We start from the raw sequence: 19,495 nt of genomic DNA, 5'->3' as shown, positions 1-19,495 counted from the left end.
ATGAAAAGTGAGTTATAAAGGTTTAAATCAAGTTAGCATGTAGTGCTATTGAGTAAAATTAAATTGTACACACTTTTCAGCTGAATGCATTACTTGCAATTCAGTGTATTTTGTGCTATGTACATGTGCATGTCTATACCAGGTGAAGTGTAAGTGAATAGAAACACAATGAAAACAAGTCACTGCAATGGAATACATAAAGTAAAGTTGAATTCAAGAAGCAACTAGATTGTATTTACATTCGTACTGCCTTTAGCTTTGTATTGCTTTGAAACACTGAAGTTCCATTATGTGTAATTGGTGACATTGCTGAGAGTAACTTCACCAGCTTCAGTAGCACACTCATAAATATGGTTGTAGACTACTCCAAATCATATAGAAAGTGAATTATAAGGGTTTAAATCAAGTTAGCATGTAGTGCTATTGAGCAAAATTAAATTGTACACACTTTCAGGTTAATGCATTACTTGCAATTCAGTGTATTTTGTGCTATGTACATGTGCATGTCTATACCAGGTGAAGTGTAAGTGAATAGAAACACAATGAAAACAAGTCACTGCAATGGAATACATAAAGTAAAGTGGAATTCAAGAAGCAACTACATTGCATTTACATTCGAACTGCCTTTAGCTTTGTATTGCTTTGAAACACTGAAGTTCTATTATGTGTAATTGGTGACATTGCTGAGAGTAACATCACCAACTTCAGTAGCACACTCATAAATATGGTTGTAGACTACTCCTAATCATATGGAAAGTAAATTATAAGGGTTTAAATTGTTATGCCGTTGGCCCCCTCCTTTGTGAAAATCGCAAGAACTCTAGTTAAGGGGGGTCAACTGACCCAAGAGAGAGAGACGTGCGAAAGACCACGTTCTCCCAAGAAGCAGAATAAAAGTGACTTTGACTATTGTCTCATGGAGACCACCTGAAAAGCCCTCGGGCAAAGTGGGCTGGTTGAGAGAGAGATCGCATTACCTGCAACTTGATTGACACCTGCGATCCCGTGAGGAAGTATAAAGGCGGGTCTGAGGGGAGGACCCTCAGATGCACCAAGGAAACACAAGAAGGAGAAACGCTAGAAATCCTGCGACAGCGTTTTAATAGCTACAGCCGGTGGTGGGGTTCATGTGCGTCCTTCCCTTGCCTGGGATTGGCGACTTCACCACGGAAGACGGCCTAGCTACAGGGGAAGCCACAGATGAGAGTCCATTCCCCCAACGAGACTTCCGACTACCTCCTACAGGTTGGAAAACCTGTCGGGTAAATGCTTCATGTTCTCTGTCTTTCTAACTAAAAGTGCACCAACGCAACACTTCCGCCGGCAACTAAGTGAAACTGCCGTGATCTAAAAGACTTTTAGATATCCAGTGAACGATATAAAATCTACATTACCCCTAGACGACGATCGAGCTTGTGTTTTGAATGATTATTATTACACCGGTGTTTTAGATTGAGTTTTGATGATCTGAATGTTTTGTATTAACCATACGTTTGTGCCCTTGTTGAATAAAACGGTTGAAAATAGTAGCATCCGACTCAGCTGATCCATCTATCTTTGCTGGTAAGTTACCTGGTTACGGGGTTTTCGTAACAAAATAAAGTTAGCATGTAGTGCTATTGAGCAAAATTAAATTGTACACACATTTCAACTGAATGCATTACTTACTATTCAGTGTATTTTGTGTTATGTACATGTGTATAGCTATACAGGGTGCAGTCTAAGTGAATAGAAACACTATAAATACAAATCACTGCAATGGAATACATAAAGTTAAGTGGAATACAAGAAACTACTACATTGCATTTACTTTCGAACAGCCTTTAGCTTTGTATTGCTTTGAAACACTGAAGTTCTATTATGTGTAATTGGTGACATTGCTGAGAGTAACTTCACCAACTTCAGCAGCACACTCATAAATATGGTTGTAGACGACTCCAAATCACATGGAAAGTAAATTATAAGGGTTTAAATCAAGTTAGCATGTAGACATACTGAGCAAAATTAAATTGTACACTCTTTTCAGCTGAATGCATTACTTACTATTCAGTGTATTTTGTGCTATGTACATGTGCATAACTATACTGGGTGAACTGTAAGTGAATAGAAACAGAATGAATACGAGTCACTGCAATGGAATACATAAAGTAAAGTGGAATTCAAGAAGCAACTAAATGGCATTTAGATTGGAAAAGCCTTTAGCTTTGTATTGCTTGGAAACACTGAAGTTCTATTATATGTAATTGCTTATATTGCTGAGTGTACCTTCACCAACCTCAGTAGCACACTCATAGATATGGTTGTAGACTACTCCTAATCTTATGGAAAGTAAATTATAAGGGTTTAAATCAAGATAGCATGTATTGCTATTGAGCAAAATTAAATTGTACACATTTTCCAGCTGAATGCATTACTTGCAATTCAGTGTATTTTGTGCTATGTACATGTGCATGTCTATACCAGGTGAAGTGTAAGTGAATAGAAACACAATGAAAACAAGTCACTGCAATGGAATACATAAAGTAAAGTTGAATTCAAGAAGCAACTACATTGCATTTACATTCGAACTGCCTTTGGCTTTGTACTGCTTTGATACACTGAAGTTCTATTATGTGTAATTGGTGACATTGCTGAGTGTACCTTCACCAACTTCAGTAGCACACTCATAAATATGGTTGTAGCCTAATACTAATCATATGGAAAGTATATTATAAGGGTTTAAATCAAGTTAGCATGTATTGCTATTGAGCAAAATTAAATTGTACGCTCTTTTCAGCTGAATGCATTACTTACTATTCAGTGTATTTTGTGCAATGTAACATGTGCATATCTATACCGGGTGAAGTGTAAGTGAATAGAAACACAATGATTACAAGTCACTGCAATGGAATACATAAAGTAAAGTGGAATTCAAGAAGCAACTACATGGCATTTACATTGGAACAGCCGTTAGCTTTGTATTGCTTGGAAACACTGAAGTTCTATTATATGTAATTGCTGATATTGCTGAGTGTACAATCAAGTTAGCATGTAGTGCTATTGAGCAAAATTAAATTGTACGCTCTTTTCAGCTGAATGCATTACTTACTATTCAGTGTATTTTGTGCTATATACATGTGCATAACTATACTGGGTGAACTGTAAGTGAATAGAAACAGAATGAATACGAGTCACTGCAATGGAATACATAAAGTAAAGTGGAATTCAAGAAGCAACTAAATGGCATTTAGATTGGAAAAGCCTTTAGTTTTGTATTGCTTGGAAACACTGAAGTTCTATTATATGTAATTGCTTATATTGCTGAGTGTACCTTCACCAACCTCAGAAGCACACTCATAAATATGGTTGTAGATTACTCCTAATCATATGGAAAGTATATTATAATGGTTTAAATCAAGTTAGCATGTTGTGCTATTGAGCAAAATTAAATTGTACACTCTTTTCAGCTGAATGCATTACTTACTATTCAGTGTATTTTGTGCTATGTACATGTGCATAACTATACCGGGTGAAGTGTAAGTGAATAGAAACGCAATGATTACAAGTCACTGCAATGGAATACATAAAGTAAAATGGAATTCAAGAAGGAACTCCATGGCATTTACATTGGAACAGCCTTTAGCTTTGTATTGCTTGGAAACACTGAAGTTCTATTATGTGTAATTGGTGACATTGCTGAGTGTACCTTCACCAACTTCAGTAGCACACTCATAAATATGGTTGTAGACTACTCCTAATGATATGGAAAGTATATTATAATTGTTTAAATCAAGTTAGCATGTAGTGCTATTGAGCAAAATTAAATTGTACACACTTTCCAGCTGAATGCATTACTTGCAATTCAGTGTATTTTGTGCTATGTACATGTGCATGTCTATACCAGGTGAAGTGTAAGTGAATAGAAACACAATGAAAACAAGTTACTGCAATGGAATACATAAAGTAAAGTTGAATTCAAGAAGCAACTACATTGCATTTACATTCGAACTGCCTTTGGCTTTGTACTGCTTTGATACACTGAAGTTCTATTATGTGTAATTGGTGACATTGCTGAGTGTACCTTCACCAACTTCAGTAGCACACTCATAAATATGGTTGTGGACTACTCCAAATCATATGAAAAGTGAGTTATAAAGGTTTAAATCAAGTTAGCATGTAGTGCTATTGAGTAAAATTAAATTGTACACACTTTTCAGCTGAATGCATTACTTGCAATTCAGTGTATTTTGTGCTATGTACATGTGCATGTCTATACCAGGTGAAGTGTAAGTGAATAGAAACACAATGAAAACAAGTCACTGCAATGGAATACATAAAGTAAAGTTGAATTCAAGAAGCAACTACATTGTATTTACATTCGTACTGCCTTTAGCTTTGTATTGCTTTGAAACACTGAAGTTCCATTATGTGTAATTGGTGACATTGCTGAGAGTAACTTCACCAGCTTCAGTAGCACACTCATAAATATGGTTGTAGACTACTCCAAATCATATGGAAAGTGAATTATAAGGGTTTAAATCAAGTTAGCATGTAGTGCTATTGAGCAAAATTAAATTGTACACTCTTTTCAGCTGAATGCATTACTTACTATTCAGTGTATTTTGTGCTATGTACATGTGCATAACTATACTGGGTGAACTGTAAGTGAATAGAAACAGAATGAATACGAGTCACTGCAATGGAATACATAAAGTAAAGTGGAATTCAAGAAGCAACTACATGGCATTTAGATTGGAAAAGCCTTTAGCTTTGTATTGCTTGGAAACACTGAAGTTCTATTATATGTAATTGCTTATATTGCTGAGTGTACCTTCACCAACCTCAGTAGCACACTCATAAATATGGTTGTAGACTACTCCTAATCATATGGAAAGTAAATTATAAGGGTTTAAATCAAGATAGCATGTATTGCTATTGAACAAAATTAAATTGTACACACTTTTCAGCTGAATGCATTACTTGCAATTCAGTGTATATTGTGCTATGTACATGTGCATAACTATACTGGGTGAAGTGTAAGTGAATAGAAACACAATGAATACGAGTCACTGCAATAGAATACATAAAGTAAAGTGGAATTCAAGGAGCAACCTCATGGCATTTACATTGGAACAGCCTTTAGCTTTGTATTGCTTGGAAACACTGAAGTTCTATTATATGTAATTGCTGATATTGCTGAGTGTACCTTCACCACCTTCAGTCGCACACTCATAAATATGGTTGTGGACTACTCCAAATCATATGAAAAGTGAATTATAAGGGTTTAAATCAAGTTAGCATGTAGTGCTATTGAGTAAAATTAAATTGTACACTCTTTTCAGCTGAATGCATTACTTACATTTCAGTGTATTTTGTGCTATGTACATGTGCATAACTATACCGGGTGAAGTGTAAGTGAATAGAAACGCAATGATTACAAGTCACTGCAATGGAATACATAAAGTAAAGTGGAATTCAAGAAGCAACTACATGGCATTTACATTGGAACAGCCGTTAGCTTTGTATTGCTTGGAATCACTGAAGTTCTATTATATGTAATTGCTGATATTGCTGAGTGTACCTTCACCACCTTCAGTAGCACACTCATAAATATGGTTGTGGACTACTCCAAATCATATGAAAAGTGAATTATAAGGGTTTAAATCAAGTTAGCATGTAGTGCTATTGAGTAAAATTAAATTGTACACTCTTTTCAGCTGAATGCATTACTTACATTTCAGTGTATTTTGTGCTATGTACATGTGCATAACTATACCGGGTGAAGTGTAAGTGAATAGAAACGCAATGATTACAAGTCACTGCAATGGAATACATAAAGTAAAGTGGAATTCAAGAAGCAACTACATGGCATTTACATTGGAACAGACGTTAGCTTTGTATTGCTTGGAATCACTGAAGTTCTATTATATGTAATTGCTGATATTGCTGAGTGTACCTTCACCAACTTCAGTAGCACACTCATAAATATGGTTGTGGACTACTCCAAATCATATGAAAAGTGAATTATAAGGGTTTAAATCAAGTTAGCATGTAGTGCTATTGAGCAAAATTAAATTGTACACACTTTTCTGCTGAATGCATTACTTGCAATTCAGTGTATTTTGTGCTATGTACATGTGCATATCTATACCGGGTGAAGTGTAAGTGAATAGAAACGCAATGATTACAAGTCACTGCAATGGAATACATAAAGTAAAGTGGAATTCAAGAAGCAACTACATGGCATTTACATTGGAACAGCCGTTAGCTTTGTATTGCTTGGAAACACTGAAGTTCTATTATATGTAATTGCTGATATTGCTGAGTGTACAATCAAGTTAGCATGTAGTGCTATTGAGCAAAATTAAATTGTACGCTCTTTTCAGCTGAATGCATTACTTACTATTCAGTGTATTTTGTGCTATATACATGTGCATAACTATACTGGGTGAACTGTAAGTGAATAGAAACAGAATGAATACGAGTCACTGCAATGGAATACATAAAGTAAAGTGGAATTCAAGAAGCAACTAAATGGCATTTAGATTGGAAAAGCCTTTAGTTTTGTATTGCTTGGAAACACTGAAGTTCTATTATATGTAATTGCTTATATTGCTGAGTGTACCTTCACCAACCTCAGAAGCACACTCATAAATATGGTTGTAGATTACTCCTAATCATATGGAAAGTATATTATAATGGTTTAAATCAAGTTAGCATGTTGTGCTATTGAGCAAAATTAAATTGTACACTCTTTTCAGCTGAATGCATTACTTACTATTCAGTGTATTTTGTGCTATGTACATGTGCATAACTATACCGGGTGAAGTGTAAGTGAATAGAAACGCAATGATTACAAGTCACTGCAATGGAATACATAAAGTAAAATGGAATTCAAGAAGGAACTCCATGGCATTTACATTGGAACAGCCTTTAGCTTTGTATTGCTTGGAAACACTGAAGTTCTATTATGTGTAATTGGTGACATTGCTGAGTGTACCTTCACCAACTTCAGTAGCACACTCATAAATATGGTTGTAGACTACTCCTAATGATATGGAAAGTATATTATAATTGTTTAAATCAAGTTAGCATGTAGTGCTATTGAGCAAAATTAAATTGTACACACTTTCCAGCTGAATGCATTACTTGCAATTCAGTGTATTTTGTGCTATGTACATGTGCATGTCTATACCAGGTGAAGTGTAAGTGAATAGAAACACAATGAAAACAAGTTACTGCAATGGAATACATAAAGTAAAGTTGAATTCAAGAAGCAACTACATTGCATTTACATTCGAACTGCCTTTGGCTTTGTACTGCTTTGATACACTGAAGTTCTATTATGTGTAATTGGTGACATTGCTGAGTGTACCTTCACCAACTTCAGTAGCACACTCATAAATATGGTTGTGGACTACTCCAAATCATATGAAAAGTGAGTTATAAAGGTTTAAATCAAGTTAGCATGTAGTGCTATTGAGTAAAATTAAATTGTACACACTTTTCAGCTGAATGCATTACTTGCAATTCAGTGTATTTTGTGCTATGTACATGTGCATGTCTATACCAGGTGAAGTGTAAGTGAATAGAAACACAATGAAAACAAGTCACTGCAATGGAATACATAAAGTAAAGTTGAATTCAAGAAGCAACTAGATTGTATTTACATTCGTACTGCCTTTAGCTTTGTATTGCTTTGAAACACTGAAGTTCCATTATGTGTAATTGGTGACATTGCTGAGAGTAACTTCACCAGCTTCAGTAGCACACTCATAAATATGGTTGTAGACTACTCCAAATCATATAGAAAGTGAATTATAAGGGTTTAAATCAAGTTAGCATGTAGTGCTATTGAGCAAAATTAAATTGTACACACTTTCAGGTTAATGCATTACTTGCAATTCAGTGTATTTTGTGCTATGTACATGTGCATGTCTATACCAGGTGAAGTGTAAGTGAATAGAAACACAATGAAAACAAGTCACTGCAATGGAATACATAAAGTAAAGTGGAATTCAAGAAGCAACTACATTGCATTTACATTCGAACTGCCTTTAGCTTTGTATTGCTTTGAAACACTGAAGTTCTATTATGTGTAATTGGTGACATTGCTGAGAGTAACATCACCAACTTCAGTAGCACACTCATAAATATGGTTGTAGACTACTCCTAATCATATGGAAAGTAAATTATAAGGGTTTAAATTGTTATGCCGTTGGCCCCCTCCTTTGTGAAAATCGCAAGAACTCTAGTTAAGGGGGGTCAACTGACCCAAGAGAGAGAGACGTGCGAAAGACCACGTTCTCCCAAGAAGCAGAATAAAAGTGACTTTGACTATTGTCTCATGGAGACCACCTGAAAAGCCCTCGGGCAAAGTGGGCTGGTTGAGAGAGAGATCGCATTACCTGCAACTTGATTGACACCTGCGATCCCGTGAGGAAGTATAAAGGCGGGTCTGAGGGGAGGACCCTCAGATGCACCAAGGAAACACAAGAAGGAGAAACGCTAGAAATCCTGCGACAGCGTTTTAATAGCTACAGCCGGTGGTGGGGTTCATGTGCGTCCTTCCCTTGCCTGGGATTGGCGACTTCACCACGGAAGACGGCCTAGCTACAGGGGAAGCCACAGATGAGAGTCCATTCCCCCAACGAGACTTCCGACTACCTCCTACAGGTTGGAAAACCTGTCGGGTAAATGCTTCATGTTCTCTGTCTTTCTAACTAAAAGTGCACCAACGCAACACTTCCGCCGGCAACTAAGTGAAACTGCCGTGATCTAAAAGACTTTTAGATATCCAGTGAACGATATAAAATCTACATTACCCCTAGACGACGATCGAGCTTGTGTTTTGAATGATTATTATTACACCGGTGTTTTAGATTGAGTTTTGATGATCTGAATGTTTTGTATTAACCATACGTTTGTGCCCTTGTTGAATAAAACGGTTGAAAATAGTAGCATCCGACTCAGCTGATCCATCTATCTTTGCTGGTAAGTTACCTGGTTACGGGGTTTTCGTAACAAAATAAAGTTAGCATGTAGTGCTATTGAGCAAAATTAAATTGTACACACATTTCAACTGAATGCATTACTTACTATTCAGTGTATTTTGTGTTATGTACATGTGTATAGCTATACAGGGTGCAGTCTAAGTGAATAGAAACACTATAAATACAAATCACTGCAATGGAATACATAAAGTTAAGTGGAATACAAGAAACTACTACATTGCATTTACTTTCGAACAGCCTTTAGCTTTGTATTGCTTTGAAACACTGAAGTTCTATTATGTGTAATTGGTGACATTGCTGAGAGTAACTTCACCAACTTCAGCAGCACACTCATAAATATGGTTGTAGACGACTCCAAATCACATGGAAAGTAAATTATAAGGGTTTAAATCAAGTTAGCATGTAGACATACTGAGCAAAATTAAATTGTACACTCTTTTCAGCTGAATGCATTACTTACTATTCAGTGTATTTTGTGCTATGTACATGTGCATAACTATACTGGGTGAACTGTAAGTGAATAGAAACAGAATGAATACGAGTCACTGCAATGGAATACATAAAGTAAAGTGGAATTCAAGAAGCAACTAAATGGCATTTAGATTGGAAAAGCCTTTAGCTTTGTATTGCTTGGAAACACTGAAGTTCTATTATATGTAATTGCTTATATTGCTGAGTGTACCTTCACCAACCTCAGTAGCACACTCATAGATATGGTTGTAGACTACTCCTAATCTTATGGAAAGTAAATTATAAGGGTTTAAATCAAGATAGCATGTATTGCTATTGAGCAAAATTAAATTGTACACATTTTCCAGCTGAATGCATTACTTGCAATTCAGTGTATTTTGTGCTATGTACATGTGCATGTCTATACCAGGTGAAGTGTAAGTGAATAGAAACACAATGAAAACAAGTCACTGCAATGGAATACATAAAGTAAAGTTGAATTCAAGAAGCAACTACATTGCATTTACATTCGAACTGCCTTTGGCTTTGTACTGCTTTGATACACTGAAGTTCTATTATGTGTAATTGGTGACATTGCTGAGTGTACCTTCACCAACTTCAGTAGCACACTCATAAATATGGTTGTAGCCTAATACTAATCATATGGAAAGTATATTATAAGGGTTTAAATCAAGTTAGCATGTATTGCTATTGAGCAAAATTAAATTGTACGCTCTTTTCAGCTGAATGCATTACTTACTATTCAGTGTATTTTGTGCAATGTAACATGTGCATATCTATACCGGGTGAAGTGTAAGTGAATAGAAACACAATGAAAACAAGTCACTGCAATGGAATACATAAAGTAAAGTGAATTTCAAGATGCAACTTAATGGCATTTAGACTGGAAAAGCCTTTAGCTTTGTATTGCTTGGAAACACTGAAGTTCTATTATATGTAATTGCTTATATTGCTGAGTGTACCTTCACCAACCTCAGTAGCACACTCATTGATATGGTTGTAGACTACTCCTAATGATATGGAAAGTATATTATAATGGTTTAAATCAAGTTAGCATGTAGTGCTATTGAGCAAAATTAAATTGTACACACTTTCAGGTTAATGCATTACTTGCAATTCAGTGTATTTTGTGCTATGTACATGTGCATGTCTATACCAGGTGAAGTGTATGTGAATAGAAACACAATGAAAACAAGTCACTGCAATGGAATACATAAAGTAAAGTTGAATTCAAGAAGCAGCTACATGGCATTTACATTTGAACTGCCTTTCGCCTTGTACTGCTTTGATACACTGAAGTTCTATTATGTGTAATTGGTGACATTGCTGAGTGTACCTTCACCAACTTCAGTAGCACACTCATAAATATGGTTGTAGACTACTCCTAATCATATGGAAAGTATATTATAGTTTAAATCAAGTTAGCATGTAGTGCTATTGAGCAAAATTAAATTGTACCCACTTTTCAGCTGAATGCATTACTTACTATTCAGTGTATTTTGTGCTATATACATGTGCATAACTATACTGGGTGAACTGTAAGTGAATAGAAACATAATGAATACGAGTCACTGCAATGGAATACATAAAGTAAAGTGGAATTCAAGAAGCAACTAAATAGCATTTAGATTGGAAAATCCTTTAGCTTTGTATTGCTTGGAAACACTGAAGTTCTATTATATGTAATTGCTTATATTGCTGAGTGTACCTTCACCAACCTCAGTAGCACACTCATAGATATGGTTGTAGACTACTAATCATATGGAATGTAAATTATAAGGGTTTATATCAAGATAGCATGTATTGCTATTGAACAAAATTAAATTGTACACTCTTTTCAGCTGAATGCATTACTTACTTTTCAGTGTATTTTGTGCAATGTAACATGTGCATATCTATACCGGGTGAAGTGTAAGTGAATAGAAACACAATGAAAACAAGTCACTGCAATGGAATACATAAAGTAAAGTTGAATTCAAGAAGCAACTACATTGTATTTACATTCGTACTGCCTTTAGCTTTGTATTGCTTTGAAACACTGAAGTTCCATTATGTGTAATTGTTGACATTGCTGAGAGTAACTTCACCAGCTTCAGTAGCACACTCATAAATATGGTTGTAGACTACTCCAAATCATATGGAAAGTGAATTATAAGGGTTTAAATCAAGTTAGCATGTAGTGCTATTGAGCAAAATTAAATTGTACACTCTTTTCAGCTGAATGCATTACTTGCAATTCAGTGTATTTTGTGCTATGTACATGTGCATGTCTATACCAGGTGAAGTGTAAGTGAATAGAAACACAATGAAAACAAGTCACTGCAATGGAATACATAAAGTAAAGTTGAATTCAAGAAGCAACTACATTGCATTTACATTCGAACTGCCTTTAGCTTTGTATTGCTTTGAAACACTGAAGTTCTATTATGTGTAATTGGTGACATTGCTGAGAGTAACATCACCAACTTCAGTAGCACACTCATAAATATGGTTGTAGACTACTCCTAATCATATGGAAAGTAAATTATAAGGGTTTAAATTGTTATGCCGTTGGCCCCCTCCTTTGTGAAAATCGCAAGAACTCTAGTTAAGGGGGGTCAACTGACCCAAGAGAGAGAGACGTGCGAAAGACCACGTTCTCCCAAGAAGCAGAATAAAAGTGACTTTGACTATTGTCTCATGGAGACCACCTGAAAAGCCCTCGGGCAAAGTGGGCTGGTTGAGAGAGAGATCGCATTACCTGCAACTTGATTGACACCTGCGATCCCGTGAGGAAGTATAAAGGCGGGTCTGAGGGGAGGACCCTCAGATGCACCAAGGAAACACAAGAAGGAGAAACGCTAGAAATCCTGCGACAGCGTTTTAATAGCTACAGCCGGTGGTGGGGTTCATGTGCGTCCTTCCCTTGCCTGGGATTGGCGACTTCACCACGGAAGACGGCCTAGCTACAGGGGAAGCCACAGATGAGAGTCCATTCCCCCAACGAGACTTCCGACTACCTCCTACAGGTTGGAAAACCTGTCGGGTAAATGCTTCATGTTCTCTGTCTTTCTAACTAAAAGTGCACCAACGCAACACTTCCGCCGGCAACTAAGTGAAACTGCCGTGATCTAAAAGACTTTTAGATATCCAGTGAACGATATAAAATCTACATTACCCCTAGACGACGATCGAGCTTGTGTTTTGAATGATTATTATTACACCGGTGTTTTAGATTGAGTTTTGATGATCTGAATGTTTTGTATTAACCATACGTTTGTGCCCTTGTTGAATAAAACGGTTGAAAATAGTAGCATCCGACTCAGCTGATCCATCTATCTTTGCTGGTAAGTTACCTGGTTACGGGGTTTTCGTAACAAAATAAAGTTAGCATGTAGTGCTATTGAGCAAAATTAAATTGTACACACATTTCAACTGAATGCATTACTTACTATTCAGTGTATTTTGTGTTATGTACATGTGTATAGCTATACAGGGTGCAGTCTAAGTGAATAGAAACACTATAAATACAAATCACTGCAATGGAATACATAAAGTTAAGTGGAATACAAGAAACTACTACATTGCATTTACTTTCGAACAGCCTTTAGCTTTGTATTGCTTTGAAACACTGAAGTTCTATTATGTGTAATTGGTGACATTGCTGAGAGTAACTTCACCAACTTCAGCAGCACACTCATAAATATGGTTGTAGACGACTCCAAATCACATGGAAAGTAAATTATAAGGGTTTAAATCAAGTTAGCATGTAGACATACTGAGCAAAATTAAATTGTACACTCTTTTCAGCTGAATGCATTACTTACTATTCAGTGTATTTTGTGCTATGTACATGTGCATAACTATACTGGGTGAACTGTAAGTGAATAGAAACAGAATGAATACGAGTCACTGCAATGGAATACATAAAGTAAAGTGGAATTCAAGAAGCAACTAAATGGCATTTAGATTGGAAAAGCCTTTAGCTTTGTATTGCTTGGAAACACTGAAGTTCTATTATATGTAATTGCTTATATTGCTGAGTGTACCTTCACCAACCTCAGTAGCACACTCATAGATATGGTTGTAGACTACTCCTAATCTTATGGAAAGTAAATTATAAGGGTTTAAATCAAGATAGCATGTATTGCTATTGAGCAAAATTAAATTGTACACATTTTCCAGCTGAATGCATTACTTGCAATTCAGTGTATTTTGTGCTATGTACATGTGCATGTCTATACCAGGTGAAGTGTAAGTGAATAGAAACACAATGAAAACAAGTCACTGCAATGGAATACATAAAGTAAAGTTGAATTCAAGAAGCAACTACATTGCATTTACATTCGAACTGCCTTTGGCTTTGTACTGCTTTGATACACTGAAGTTCTATTATGTGTAATTGGTGACATTGCTGAGTGTACCTTCACCAACTTCAGTAGCACACTCATAAATATGGTTGTAGCCTAATACTAATCATATGGAAAGTATATTATAAGGGTTTAAATCAAGTTAGCATGTATTGCTATTGAGCAAAATTAAATTGTACGCTCTTTTCAGCTGAATGCATTACTTACTATTCAGTGTATTTTGTGCAATGTAACATGTGCATATCTATACCGGGTGAAGTGTAAGTGAATAGAAACACAATGAAAACAAGTCACTGCAATGGAATACATAAAGTAAAGTGAATTTCAAGATGCAACTTAATGGCATTTAGACTGGAAAAGCCTTTAGCTTTGTATTGCTTGGAAACACTGAAGTTCTATTATATGTAATTGCTTATATTGCTGAGTGTACCTTCACCAACCTCAGTAGCACACTCATTGATATGGTTGTAGACTACTCCTAATGATATGGAAAGTATATTATAATGGTTTAAATCAAGTTAGCATGTAGTGCTATTGAGCAAAATTAAATTGTACACACTTTCAGGTTAATGCATTACTTGCAATTCAGTGTATTTTGTGCTATGTACATGTGCATGTCTATACCAGGTGAAGTGTATGTGAATAGAAACACAATGAAAACAAGTCACTGCAATGGAATACATAAAGTAAAGTTGAATTCAAGAAGCAGCTACATGGCATTTACATTTGAACTGCCTTTCGCCTTGTACTGCTTTGATACACTGAAGTTCTATTATGTGTAATTGGTGACATTGCTGAGTGTACCTTCACCAACTTCAGTAGCACACTCATAAATATGGTTGTAGACTACTCCTAATCATATGGAAAGTATATTATAGTTTAAATCAAGTTAGCATGTAGTGCTATTGAGCAAAATTAAATTGTACCCACTTTTCAGCTGAATGCATTACTTACTATTCAGTGTATTTTGTGCTATATACATGTGCATAACTATACTGGGTGAACTGTAAGTGAATAGAAACATAATGAATACGAGTCACTGCAATGGAATACATAAAGTAAAGTGGAATTCAAGAAGCAACTAAATAGCATTTAGATTGGAAAATCCTTTAGCTTTGTATTGCTTGGAAACACTGAAGTTCTATTATATGTAATTGCTTATATTGCTGAGTGTACCTTCACCAACCTCAGTAGCACACTCATAGATATGGTTGTAGACTACTAATCATATGGAATGTAAATTATAAGGGTTTAAATCAAGATAGCATGTATTGCTATTGAACAAAATTAAATTGCACACTCTTTTCAGCTGAATGCATTACTTACTTTTCAGTGTATTTTGTGCAATGTAACATGTGCATATCTATACCGGGTGAAGTGTAAGTGAATAGAAACACAATGAAAACAAGTCACTGCAATGGAATACATAAAGTAAAGTGAATTTCAAGATGCAACTTAATGGCATTTAGATTGGAAAAGCCTTTAGCTTTGTATTGCTTGGAAACACTGAAGTTCTATTATGTGTAATTGGTGACATTGCTGAGTGTACCTTCACCAACTTCAGTAGCACACTCATAAATATGGTTTTAGACTACTCCTAATCATATTGAAAGTATATTATAAAGGTTTAAATCAAGTTAGCATGTAGTGCTATTGAGCAAAATTAAATTGTGCGCTCTTTTCAGCTGAATGCATTACTTACTATTCAGTGTATTTTGTGCTATATACATGTGCATAACTATACCGGGTGAAGTGTAAGTGAATAGAAACGCAATGATTACAAGTCACTGCAATGGAATACATAAATAAAGTGGAATTCAAGAAGCAACTACATGGCATTTACATTGGAACAGCCTTTAGCTTTGTATTGCTTGGAAACACTGAAGTTCTATTATATGTAATTGCTTATATTGCTGAGTGTACCTTCACCAACCTCAGTTGCACACTCATAAATATGGTTGTAGACTACTCCTAATGATATGGAAAGTATATTATAATGGTTTAAATCAAGTTAGCATGTAGTGCTATTGAGCAAAATTAAATTGTACACACTTTCCAGCTGAATGCATCACTTGCAATTCAGTGTATTTTGTGCTATGTACATGTGCATGTCTATACCAGCTGAAGTGTAAGTGAATAGAAACACAATGAAAATAAGTCACTGCAATTGAATACATAAAGTAAAGTTGAATTCAAGAAGCAGCTACATTGTATTTACATTCGTACTGCCTTTAGCTTTATATTGCTTTGAAACACTGAAGTTCTATTATGTGTAATTGGTGACATTGCTGAGAGTAACTTCACCAACTTCAGTAGCACATCATAAATATGGTTGTAGACTACTCCAAATCATATGGAAAGTGATTTATAAGGGTTTAAATCAAGTTAGCATGCAGTGCTATTGAGCAAAATTAAATTGTACGCTCTTTTCAGCTGAATGCATTACTTACTATTCAGTGTATTTTGTACTATATACATCTGCATAACTATACTGGGTGAACTGTAAGTGAATAGAAACAGAATGAATACGAGTCACTGCAATGGAATACATGAAGTAAAGTGGAATTCAAGAAGCAACTAATTGGCAGTTAGATTGGAAAAGCCTTTAGCTTTGTATTGCTTGGAAACACTGAAGTTCTATTATATGTAATTGCTTATATTGCTGAGTGTACCTTCACCAACCTCAGTAGCACACTCATTGATATGGTTGTAGACTACTCCTAATCATATGGAAAGTATATTATAAGGGTTTAAATCAAGATATCATGTATTGCTATTGAACAAAATTAAATTGTACACTCTTTTCAGCTGAATGCATTACTTACTTTTCAGTGTATTTTGTGCAATGTAACATGTGCATATCTATACCGGGTGAAGTGTAAGTGAATAGAAACACAATGAAAACAAGTCACTGCAATGGAATACATAAAGTAAAGTGAATTTCAAGATGCAACTTAATGGCATTTAGATTGGAAAAGCCTTTAGCTTTGTATTGCTTGGAAACACTGAAGTTCTATTATATGTAATTGCTTATATTGCTGAGTGTACCTTCACCAACCTCAGTAGCACACTCATTGATATGGTTGTAGACTACTCCTAATCATATGGAAAGTAAATTATAAGGGTTTAAATCTAGATTGCATGTATTGCTATTGAACAAAATTAAATTGTACACACTTTTCAGCTGAATGCATTACTTACTTTTCAGTGTATTTTGTGCTATGTACATGTGCTATACCGGGTGAAGTGTAAGTGAATAGAAACGCAATGATTACAAGTCACTGCAATGCAATACATAAAGTAAAGTAGAATTCACGAAGCAACTACATGGCATTTACATTGGAACAGCCTTTAGCTTTGTATTGCTTGGAAACACTGAAGTTCTATTATGTGTAATTGGTGACATTGCTGAGTGTACCTTCACCAACTTCAGTAGCACACTCATAAATATGGTTTTAGACTACTCCTAATCATATTGAAAGTATATTATAAAGGTTTAAATCAAGTTAGCATGTAGTGCTATTGAGCAAAATTAAATTGTGCGCTCTTTTCAGCTGAATGCATTACTTACTATTCAGTGTATTTTGTGCTATATACATGTGCATAACTATACCGGGTGAAGTGTAAGTGAATAGAAACGCAATGATTACAAGTCACTGCAATGGAATACATAAATAAAGTGGAATTCAAGAAGCAACTACATGGCATTTACATTGGAACAGCCTTTAGCTTTGTATTGCTTGGAAACACTGAAGTTCTATTATGTGTAATTGGTGACATTGCTGAGTGTACCTTCACCAACTTCAGTAGCACACTCATAAATATGGTTGTAGACTACTCCTAATGATATGGAAAGTATATTATAATGGTTTAAATCAAGTTAGCATGTAGTGCTATTGAGCAAAATTAAATTGTACACACTTTCAGGTTAATGCATTACTTGCAATTCAGTGTATTTTGTGCTATGTACATGTGCATGTCTATACCAGGTGAAGTGTATGTGAATAGAAACACAATGAAAACAAGTCACTGCAATGGAATACATAAAGTAAAGTTGAATTCAAGAAGCAGCTACATGGCATTTACATTGGAACAGCCTTTAGCTTTGTACTGCTTTGATACACTGTTCTATTATGTGTAATTGGTGACATTGCTGAGTGTACCTTCACCAACTTCAGTAGCACACTCATAAATATGGTGGTAGACTACTCCTAATGATATGGAAAGTATATTATAATGGTTAAAATCAAGGTAGCATGTAGTGCTATTGAGCAAAATTAAATTGTACACATTTTCCATCTGAATGCCTTACTTGCAATTCAGTTGATTTTGTGCTATGTACATGTGCATGTCTATACCAGGTGAAGTGTAAGTGAATAGAAACACAATGAAAACAAGTCACTGCAATGGAATACATAAAGTAAAGTTGAATTCAAGAAGCAACTACATTGCATTTACTTTCGAACTGCCTTTGGCTTTGTACTGCTTTGATACACTGAAGTTCTTTTATGTGTAATTGGTGACGTTGCTGAGTGTACCTTCACCAACTTCAGTAGCACACTCATAAATATGGTTGTAGACTACTCCTAATGATATGGAAAGTATATTATAATGGTTTAAATCAAGTTAGCATGTAGTGCTATTGAGCAAAATTAAATTGTACACACTTTCAGGTTAATGCATTACTTGCAATTCAGTGTATTTTGTGCTATGTACATGTGCATGTCTATACCAGGTGAAGTGTATGTGAATAGAAACACAATGAAAACAAGTCACTGCAATGGAATACATAAAGTAAAGTTGAATTCAAGAAGCAGCTACATGGCATTTACATTTGAACTGCCTTTCGCCTTGTACTGCTTTGATACACTGAATTTCTATTATGTGTAATTGGTGACATTGCTGAGTGTACCTTCACCAACTTCAGTAGCACACTCATAAATATGGTTGTAGACTACTCCTAATCATATGGAAAGTATATTATAGTTTAAATCAAGTTAGCATGTAGTGCTATTGAGCAAAATTAAATTGTACCCACTTTTCAGCTGAATGCATTACTTACTATTCAGTGTATTTTGTGCTATATACATGTGCATAACTATACTGGGTGAACTGTAAGTGAATAGAAACATAATGAATACGAGTCACTGCAATGGAATACATAAAGTAAAGTGGAATTCAAGAAGCAACTAAATAGCATTTAGATTGGAAAAGCCTTTAGCTTTGTATTGCTTGGAAACACTGAAGTTCTATTATATGTAATTGCTTATATTGCTGAGTGTACCTTCACCAACCTCAGTAGCACACTCATAGATATGGTTGTAGACTACTAATCATATGGAAAGTAAATTATAAGGGTTTAAATCAAGATAGCATGTATTGCTATTGAACAAAATTAAATTGTACACTCTTTTCAGCTGAATGCATTACTTACTTTTCAGTGTATTTTGTGCAATGTAACATGTGCATATCTATACCGGGTGAAGTGTAAGTGAATAGAAACACAATGAAAACAAGTCACTGCAATGGAATACATAAAGTAAAGTGAATTTCAAGATGCAACTTAATGGCATTTAGATTGGAAAAGCCTTTAGCTTTGTATTGCTTGGAAACACTGAAGTTCTATTATATGTAATTGCTTATATTGCTGAGTGTACCTTCACCAACCTCAGTAGCACACTC

This window comes from Hemitrygon akajei, chromosome 1 (assembly GCF_048418815.1).
Source record: "Hemitrygon akajei chromosome 1, sHemAka1.3, whole genome shotgun sequence".
NCBI lineage: Eukaryota > Metazoa > Chordata > Chondrichthyes > Myliobatiformes > Dasyatidae > Hemitrygon > Hemitrygon akajei.
This window is presented reverse-complemented; position numbering follows the sequence as displayed.